The sequence below is a fragment of the Zingiber officinale genome, chromosome 2A, assembly GCF_018446385.1.
Source record: "Zingiber officinale cultivar Zhangliang chromosome 2A, Zo_v1.1, whole genome shotgun sequence".
Lineage (NCBI taxonomy): Eukaryota > Viridiplantae > Streptophyta > Magnoliopsida > Zingiberales > Zingiberaceae > Zingiber > Zingiber officinale.
In genome coordinates this window covers 49691268-49701011 of record NC_055988.1, presented here as the reverse complement: position 1 = coordinate 49701011, position 9744 = coordinate 49691268, and the positions used below count along the sequence as shown (strand labels likewise).

General features: G+C 39.6%; 1 pseudogene; it reads left to right on the top strand.

The window, feature by feature from the left end:
- Positions 1-6209: 6209 nt before the first annotated feature.
- On the top strand, positions 6210-6281 carry LOC122044672 (annotated as a pseudogene).
- The last annotated feature ends 3463 nt before the right edge of the window (positions 6282-9744 follow it).

Genomic DNA, 9744 nt, shown 5'->3' with positions numbered 1-9744 from the left:
ATACCTCTTTGGAGAGTTTAGTAATTACTTATCAGAAGTCGGGATTCAATCTCAATTGTCTGCACCTGGTACACCCCAACAGAATGGTGTGGCAGAATGAAGGAATAGGACTCTTATGGAAATGGTTAGATCGATGATGAGTTATTCCGAATTACCAAATTTGTTTTGGGGATTTACTCTGGAAACAACAGTGTATATTCTGAATATGGTACCTTCTAAAATAGTTCCTTCTACTCCCATGGAATTATGGAATGGGCGTAAGCCTAGTCTGAATATCCGGATATGGGGTAGTCTAGCACATGTGCTGAAGGGAGATACTGACAAGTTGGAATCACGTACAGAAGTTTGTCTGTTTGTGGGATATCCTAAGGAAACGAAAGGTGGTTTGTTTTATAATCCTAAAAATCAGAAGATCATTGTTAGCACCAATACTCAATTTTTAGAAGAAGATTATGTAATGAACCATAAGCCCATGAGTGAAATTGTTTTAGAAGAAATAAGAGAGGATACGTCTACTTTAGTACCAACAGTACAAGATGAAGTACCACAAGAAACTGCAGCACGTGTCACACATGATACACAACCAGAGACAGTGCCTCATCGTAGTGGGAGGGTTGTAAGGCAACCTGAGAGATTCATGTTTTTGGGAGAGTCTTCGGACTTGATCTTGGATAAACATGAACCTGATCCCCGAACATATGACGAAGAACTCCAAGATATAGATGCAGTATCTTGGCAAAAAGCAATGAATTCTGAAATAGAGTCTATGTATTTTAATAAGGTCTGGGAGCTTGTAGAATCAACAGATGGTGTTAAAGCCATTGGATGCAAATGGATCTACAAAAGGAAAAGAGGGACAGACGGGAAGGTAGAAACCTTCAAAGTAAGACTTGTTGTGAAAGGGTATACTCAGAAAGAGAGAATCGATTATGAGGAGACTTTTTTATCGGTAGTTATGCTAAAGTCTATCCGGATACTCTTATCCATTGCTGCTCATATGGATTATGAGATTTGGCAAATGGATGTCAAGATAGTATTCCTTAACAGAAGTCTTGAAGAAAACATCCATATGAAGCAACCAGAACGGTTCATTGAAAAAGGCAAAGAGCATCTAGTGTACAAGCTCAATCGATCCATTTATGGACTGAAGCAAGCTTCAAGATCTTAGAGCATCCGGTTTAATGAAGTAATCCAGTCATATGGATTTATTTAGTGTCCGGATAAGTCTTGTGTATACAAGAAGTGCAACGGAAATGTGGTGGTATTTCTTATTCTATACGTAGATGATATTTTGTTAATTGACAACAATGTCAAGGTATTATTGGACGTAAGGGTATGGTTGTCCAAGTAATTTGATATGAAGGACTTTGGAGAATGCGCATACATTCTTGGGATCAAAGTCATAAGGGATCGCAAGAAAAGAATGTTGTGTCTATCTCAAGATTCATATATAGATACAATCCTTGCTCGTTTTAGCATGCAGAACTCCAAGAAAAGTTTTTTACCTTTTAGGCATGGAGTAGCCTTATCTAAAGAAATGTCTCCAAAGACATCAAAGGAGATAGAGGATATGAAGGCAGTTCCTTATGCTTCGGCTGTAGGAAGCATTATGTATGCAATGCTGTGTACGAGATTTGATATCTGTTTTACCATGGGCATGGTTAGTAGATATCAGAGTAACCCTAGACAAGGACATTGGGCTGCTGTAAAGCATATATTAAAGTATCTTAGAAGGACTAGAGATTATATGCTAGTTTACCAAGCGGACGATTTGCTCCCTGTGGGTTACATGGATTCAGACTTCCAATCAGATAGGGACAACAATAAGTCTACGTCAGGCTATGTGTTTATTTTAGGAGATGGAGTCATTTCATGGAGGAGTGTTAAGAAGAAATGTGTTTCAAACTCACCCATGGAAGCTGAGTATGTGGCAGCCAAAGAAGCTGTATGGCTCAGGAACTGCCTAATAGACTTATATGTGATTCCTGGTTTGCCCAAAATCATCACAATTTATTGTGATAATAGTGATACAGTTGCAAACTCAAAGAAACCATGAGCTCATAAGGCGAGTAAACATATAGAGCGCAAGTATCACCTGATACGAGACATTGTCAAGCGAGGAGAAGTTGTCGTCGCCAAGATTGCATCAGCAGATAACCTGGCAGATGCTTTCACTAAGGCCCTTCCGGCGAAAGCTTTTGATCGGCATGTGGAGGGGATGAGAATCAGATGTATGGCAGCAGATATGGCAGCTTAGTCTTTTAGTATAAGTGGGAGATTGTTAGAGTGTATACTAAAGCCTAGCTTTTGTAAACATTTATAAAAGAATCACATTGGTCAAATATCTATATTTATTTGTTGAATATAGTTGTTCAATTAATTTATAAAGTAGATAACATAATGTGTGGTGTCACACACAGAAGATCATGTTATCAACTCTTTATAAATTATAAAAGTTGCTCACGACTAAGATGGAAAGGAACAAACCATTGGTATAGTAGTAATGTAATTAGTTATTAGTTTATCTTGACTAATAAATTACACTAGTACACTCTAAGTGTATTGAGTAGGACTATTTTAGGTAAGTTCTTTTTATACTGACTTAATAAAAGAACTAGACCTTAGTTATTATGGAAGTGTGTACTCTTAATCCTAATATAATAAGAAGCATATATATTTAGTATCTATTTCTTTAACTTATCAAAGGGTGAGATTTAGCTTGATAAATCAATAGGTCCGATAAGTTGGAAAATGATATTACTTATAGTGTGTGTTGTTGATTATAGAAGGAAACTGTGTCCTAGTAATCTAGGTTGAGAATGTCCCCAAGAGGAGCTCATAAGGATTGTCATGTTAAACCCTGCAGGTGGACTTAGTCTGACATGACAATGAGGTTGAGTGGTACTACTCTTGGACTTAGATATTAATTAAGTGAGTTGTCAGTAACTTACTTAATTAGTGGACATTCGTTATCTTAAACACAGGGAGACTAACACACTCATGATAAGAAGGAGCCTATAAATGTAATTTGGGATTGGTGCGGTAGTGCAACAATAACTCTCTAGTGGAATGAGTTATTGTTGATGAACTTGAGTTGTGTGTTCGGGGCGAACACGAGATATTCAAGCTCATCGGAAGGTCAAAATCAATTTCTCCTTTAGGTCCATGTTGTAGCCTCATTAAAGTCTCAAGTCCATCCAAATAAAAGCCCTTTTTGGTGTCCAAGAAAGGAGGTCGGCCCATTGCTTGGTGACCAAGCAATGGCCGACCACCATCTCCTTAAGAGGATCGACCCTCTTGCTTGGTGACCAAGCAAATAGGGGCCGACCATAATAAATTCAAATAGGGGGGTTGTTTTGAATTTTTTAAAATCTTCTCTTAGTAGAAAACTATAAGTTTTAAAAGAGAGATTTTAATTTTAAAAACTTACCTTATTTGGATTAGGCCACATGGTTAAATATAGAGTTTTAAAAGTTTTAAAACATTCCTTTTTTAACCTTCCTTATGGTTTTAGAAAAAAGGAAGAGAAGTTTTAAAATTAAAATTTTCTATTTTTTGTAGCCATGTTAAAAAAGAAAATTTTTTAGAAGAGAAGTTTTAAATTTTAAAACATGGTTTTAATTTTTTTTAAAAAACTTCCCTTTTTAACATCCACTTTAGGAAAGAGAGCTTGTAAAATTTTATAAGAGGATTTCTTCTTGTAAAATTTTATAAAATTATTTTATTCTTTCCTTGATGATGTGGCTGACCACCCTTGCTTGGTGCCCAAGCAAGGGGCTGCCCAATCAAAGGTTAAATTCAATCGTGGTTTGGTGATTGATTCAATCAAGAGGAAAGAAAAGGAAAAATAAAAAGGGAAAAGGAAAAACTAGAGGAAGATTTTAATTTTTGTAAAAATTCTTCCCTTATTTGCCTTGGGCAAGTAATATAAAAGAAGAGGTGAGAAGGCCTCATGAGACAACAATTCTTATTCTCTTGCTTGGTGATCCTCAAGTGGCCGACCCCTCTCTCCCTCTCTTTTCCCTTTGCTCTATTTTGCTCCTTGGTGGTGTTGGTGGCCAAATTCTAGAGGAGGAGGAAAAAGTCTTTGGGTGGTGTTCATCTTGGAGGATTGTCGCCCACACGACGTCCAAGGCGAGGCAAGGAATACGGCAGAAGATCTAGAGGTCATTATCTTGCAAAGAAAAGGTATAACTAGTAATTTTCTTCCGCATCATGCTAGTTATTTTTCTTTGTTAGAATTCCAAACACAAGAGCCAATAGACTCTAGTTTTTAAGATTTGTTATTCGAGTTTGTGATTTTTTTTTTTTTTTTTGAATTTGTGATTCGATTGTTCTTTTTGGTTAAACCTAGAATTATATAAGGAAATTAAATATTAGCTTTCCTTAAAAGGCTTTGTCTAGGAAGTGGTGGTTGCTCCCATATCTAAGAAGGCCTAGTGCCTCACCATGTTTAACCTGGAAGCCAATTTTGGAAATTAATATTTAATTGAATTTATAACATAGGTGGATTTGGATCACTAGTGTTAAGTTCCGCTTGCGATCCGAGTCTAAACCATTAAGAATAGATAAGTTAAATTTGGAATCAATAATGTTAAGTTCCGTTTGCGATTCCTAATTTAACTTCTAAAGAACATGATAGGTTATTAAGGAAAGGTTCAACACTTATACAAAATTTTTATACAGTAGAACCGGTATGATCTTCCTAGGACTAACCAACACCAAGGATGATCGGTATCTTGGGATCTTCCTCTATGTCCAAGATAATGAAATCTGTAGGAACTATGCATTCACCTACTTCAACTGGCACATCCTCCACTATTCTCATCGGGTACCTGCATGAATGGTCAGCTAATTGCAGTGCCATCGTGGTCAATTTAATGTTCTGGAAACCCAGCTTCGTGCATAAAGAGTACGGGAGCAGGCTGACATTGGCTCCCAAGTCACAGAAAGCTCTTGGTATAAGTTTAGAACTAATTTTGCATGGTATGGAGAAACTTCCTGGGTCCTGAAGCTTGGGTGGAGGATTTGGCATAAGGAGGGCGCTGCAATTCTCTATCAATGCTACAGTCTCGAAGTCACCTTTTTGCCTTCTATTGGATAAGATTCCCTTTAAAAATTTTGTGAACTTTGGCATCTGGTGCAGCACATCTAACAATGGTACTTCAATGCAAATCTCTTTGACTTTTTTCAAAAACCGATGGAACTCTTCATCCCTTTGGGATGCTATAAGCTTCTGAAGAAAAGGAATCGTGCGATTTTGTGGGGTAGTCTGAAGAGCTTCTTCAATTTTTTTAGTAACCACTTCTCCATCCTTGTTTTGCGTCTGATTGGGCATTAGGGGAGTGGGTTCCTTTTCTCAGTCAAGCTCCATCTGAGTCATGATTTGGGGGTTTCCCACAGTACGTCCGCTTCGCAGCTCAATGCGATTGCAATATTCCACCGGATTTAAATCTGGTTTCCCTGAGAATGTACCTTATGCTCTCGAGACGGACTAAGCTATCTGGGCTATCTGACTGTCTTGCATCTTCTGGTGTTTTTCTGAGTTCTCCAGCCTCTGAGTCAGTTGTTTGATCTCGCTCCTCATCTCCTTTTGCTCCGAGAGATCTTCCTCAAGCATCTTTTCAATCCTAGACAACTGTGTAGGTTGTTGGTGTTGATGAGTCTGCTATCCAGGTTGGTAGGTCTGATGTGCTGGCCCTTGGTCCTGATTATTTTGATATGAAAAGTTGGGGTGGTTCCTCCATCCAGGGTTGTATGTGTTGGAGTACGGATTGTTTTGCCTCTGATTGTAGCCTGTTATTGCATCGTATTGCTCAAGCTGGTTTATCTGTGCCTGCATCGGCCCAAGGGGGCAAGTGTCTTGAGCGTGGTTCGCACTTCCGCAGATGTCGAAAGCACAAAATATTGCATTAGCTGTGTTGCTACCCATGGCTTCAAATTTCTTAATCAGGGCGTCCAGCTTCACAAACATGAGTGTGAATGCATCCACCTCGAATTTCCCTGATGCCTTCATCTGATTTCCTGAGAAAGCACCGCTAGATCTTTCAGATACCCACTGATGGTGGTTTAGTGTCACATTCTCTATTATCTCTTCAGCTTCATTAAGTCTTTTGTTCATCAGTGCTCCTCCTGCCGTAAAATCCAATGATACCTTCATGTGATAATTTATTCCATGGTAAAAGGTGTGTAGAACCAGCCACTTCTCAAGGCCATGATGGGGGCACTGTCTCAGCATGCTCTTGAATCAATCCCAGGCTTCAAATAGGGATTCTGAGTCTATCTGCTTGAAGCTGGCAATCAGGTTCCTCATGTGGGTAGTCTTGCTTGGAGGGTAGAACTTGTCTAAGAATTTCTGCTCACATTGCTCCCAAGACGATATGCTATCTGTGGGTAGAGAATTCAACCACTGCTTGGCCCTGTCTTTCAGAGAAAAACCGAAAAGAAGCAGTCTCACCGATTCTGGAGGAACCTCATTCACCTTCATCGTGCCACAGATTTCATAAAATAACTCTAGATGATGATTCGGGTCTTCGTGTGGTCCTCCTCCGAATTGATTTTGTTGGACCATGTGGATTACTGTGGGCTTGATCTCAAAGTTGTCAGCATCGATGGGTGGTCGGGTGATACTGGATTGGACCCCTCGTGCATATCATGCCGCATAATCTTTCAGCAGTTTATCGGCCATTCCAGAGGATTCTTTTGCTGCTTGGAAAGCTTTCTGTAAATTCCTTCTCCTCAGAAAGGTCCTATCAATCTCTAGATCAAATGGTAGTAGTTGTCCTGAAAGGTTAGCTCTATGCATGCAAAAGAAAAGAGAACAAGATAGAAAATATGACAGCAAGAAATAATAAAAAAAATGAATGCAGTAAGGAAGAAGAGTGAAAATATTTTATTATTAGTAGATTTTTTTATATACAGAGAATAAAGAAAACAAAGCCTAGTCTAATCCAATATGACTTAGCTAGTGTTATGGACGCAATCCCTGACAACGGCGCCAAAAACTTGTTACGCTTCCTCAAGTGTACGGATTCGTCGTCAGTAATAAAAATATCGATCCCACAAGGAATGACTATAAACACTAGCAATCGTTCACTTATGGTTAGCTAAACTACTAATGGTCTTGAATAAGCTAAGGAAGAAAGAAAGGTCGAGAGAGAGAGTTGAGAGTCGCAAGGTCGAAATATTCACTTGGTGATGAGTAGTTCTAGGGGATCGGTTTTGTTGTGGTAGTATTGATGTGTCTCATTTTATCTTACTCTCGCTGTCCCTATTCATGCTATTGCCGGAAGTAGAGGCGTTCGCCATGTCGTCCTGAGCGAGAGAGTAGACTCTGGCATTGGTCATAGTGGGAGGGGCCTCCAATCTTCCTTGGCTGATTGAAGTCCCTTCTATAGCAGCTTGCATCTGGAGAAGCTGCGCGGGGGCACTCCTGTTCTGGAAGTTCTGCGAAGGTGGTGCCTGAGGCTAAGTAGGGCAATCTCTTATCAAATGACCTTCCTTTCCGCAGTTGTAGCACTTTCTGGTGCTCAGATGACATACTCCAGAATGCATCTTCCCACATGTGGCACACTGAGGGTACTTGGTCTGCTTATTGGCCGGACCACCTTTCGTTTTATTCCACTGTTTCCTCTTTCCACCTGAGTTTCCTTTCCAGTCGGTTCTGGTATTGTGCGATTTTTGTGCTCCGGTCAGTGCTTGGTTCTTGCCCTTGTTCATTGCTTCCTGATAGTGCTCGGTAATCAGGGCACTGCTGACTAGCTCCTCTGCAGTCTGCGGTCTATTAACTCCGCCGGCTACGTTCAGAGCTATCTCGGGTCGGAGCATCTTTAACATTAACCGGACCCTTTCTTTTTCGGTTCGGACCAGTTCTGGGCACAGTCGGGCTAGGCGGTTGAACCTCTTAACGGCTTCGTTAACTGACAGATCACCTTGCCGGAACTCAGTGAACTCGTCATAGTGCTTGTTGGTCACTCGCATATGGAAGAATTCCTCTAAGAACTCTGTCTCAAAATCTGTCCACTGCATTTGGTTTATTTGTCTTTTCGCCTTTACTCTGTCCCACCACATCCGGGCATCTCCGGTAAGACAGAACGACGCGCATTTGACCTTCTCGTGTTCAGGCCAATCCAATAATTCCATTATGTTCTCCACGGTTTTGAGCTAGGCTTGCGCATCCCATGGTTCACAGTTTCCCGAGAATGCTTCCGGCTTAAGCCTTTGCCACTGAAACAGATAGGCCTCTTGTCGGACCATCGGAGTAGGGGCTGCCGGGGGCACTGGTGCGGCTGTAGGTACAACAGGTGGGGTGACTGGGTTGCCTTGCTGACCCATCAAGGTAGTGATCAGCTGCTGTTGCTCTGCGATCTGATGCTGGAGGTCTGCGACTACCTGTGTCAGATCTGGTGGAGTCACTGTTCCTCCGGTTCGGGCATTGCGTGTCCTAACCATGTTTATCTAAATAAGGACAAACAGACTAGTGTAAGTGGTTATCGTTTTTAGCCAATCTAACCTATTGTTTTGTTTCTATCTATTTGTTCTGGTATTATTCCTAACCTACCAATATGTAATCCTAATCTAATTTATAACTAAAAGTATAGAATAAAGCATCAAACATAAGCAAGTAGAACATGAAACTAAAGCATAAACAACATAAGGAAAAATAAGGAATATAATGACAAACAATGTAACATAAGGAAATAAAGCGTAAGCAATGTAGTAAAGAAAATGAAGCATAGGCAATATAACAAGAAAGAAAAAATAAAGCATAAGTCATAAAATCATGAAAATTAAGCATAAACATGTAATAAGAAAATTAAACATAAGTATATAACAAGTAAATTTAGCATAAACGTTCTTACTTGGAGCGGCAGGTAGGAGGCTTGATGTGTGTGTAGTGAGCTGGCAATAACCTGGCTCTGATACCAACCTGTAACGCCCGCCCTCCCTGCTAACCCTAAGGGACGGGGCTACGATACTCAACGTACATATTACAGCGGAAGACTTAAAAATCATTTTTCTTGGTTTAATAAAAACCGAACTACACTAATATGGTTTCCATAGCATGATAACAAGTTAAATAGAAACATAACGTCAAGTCAACCATGTAGTACTACAATTTATGAAACCAAAGTGTAATTCCTAAAAGTTCTTAAAGCAGGTTCTTATTTGGTTGCCTAGCCACCGCCACACACATCTCTTTGCCTCTCCTGCTGCTCCTTTAGCTCATCCAGCTTTTTCCTTTATCTGTGGTACAAGGAAAGTAAGCTATGAGCACTCATGGCTCAGTAAGTTCCTTTCCAACTCACTAAAACCATAAATCATTACATAATCAAAGAATATATCAACATAACATGATCTCAACTAGTCATGACATAACATATCATACTCTTTAAGCATATCATGCAACATAACAAAATCATAATTAGTCATGGCATATCATCTCTTTAAGCATAGCATGAAATATAACATAATTCATATCTAATCATGGCATCTCATCTCTTAAAGCATGGCATGAAACATATCATAGTCATATCTAATCATGGCATATCATAAATCATAGCATTATCACAACATGATCATAAAGTATATGCAATATGATTTTGAAAACATGTATCCGAAAAACATGTGTATGTCTCATGATCTTTAAAACCATTTCTTCTTACATATATACTTGAACATAATATCAACATATTCAGGGCCCCGGCTTGTACCATACATACATAACATAAAAGCGCGCGTCCT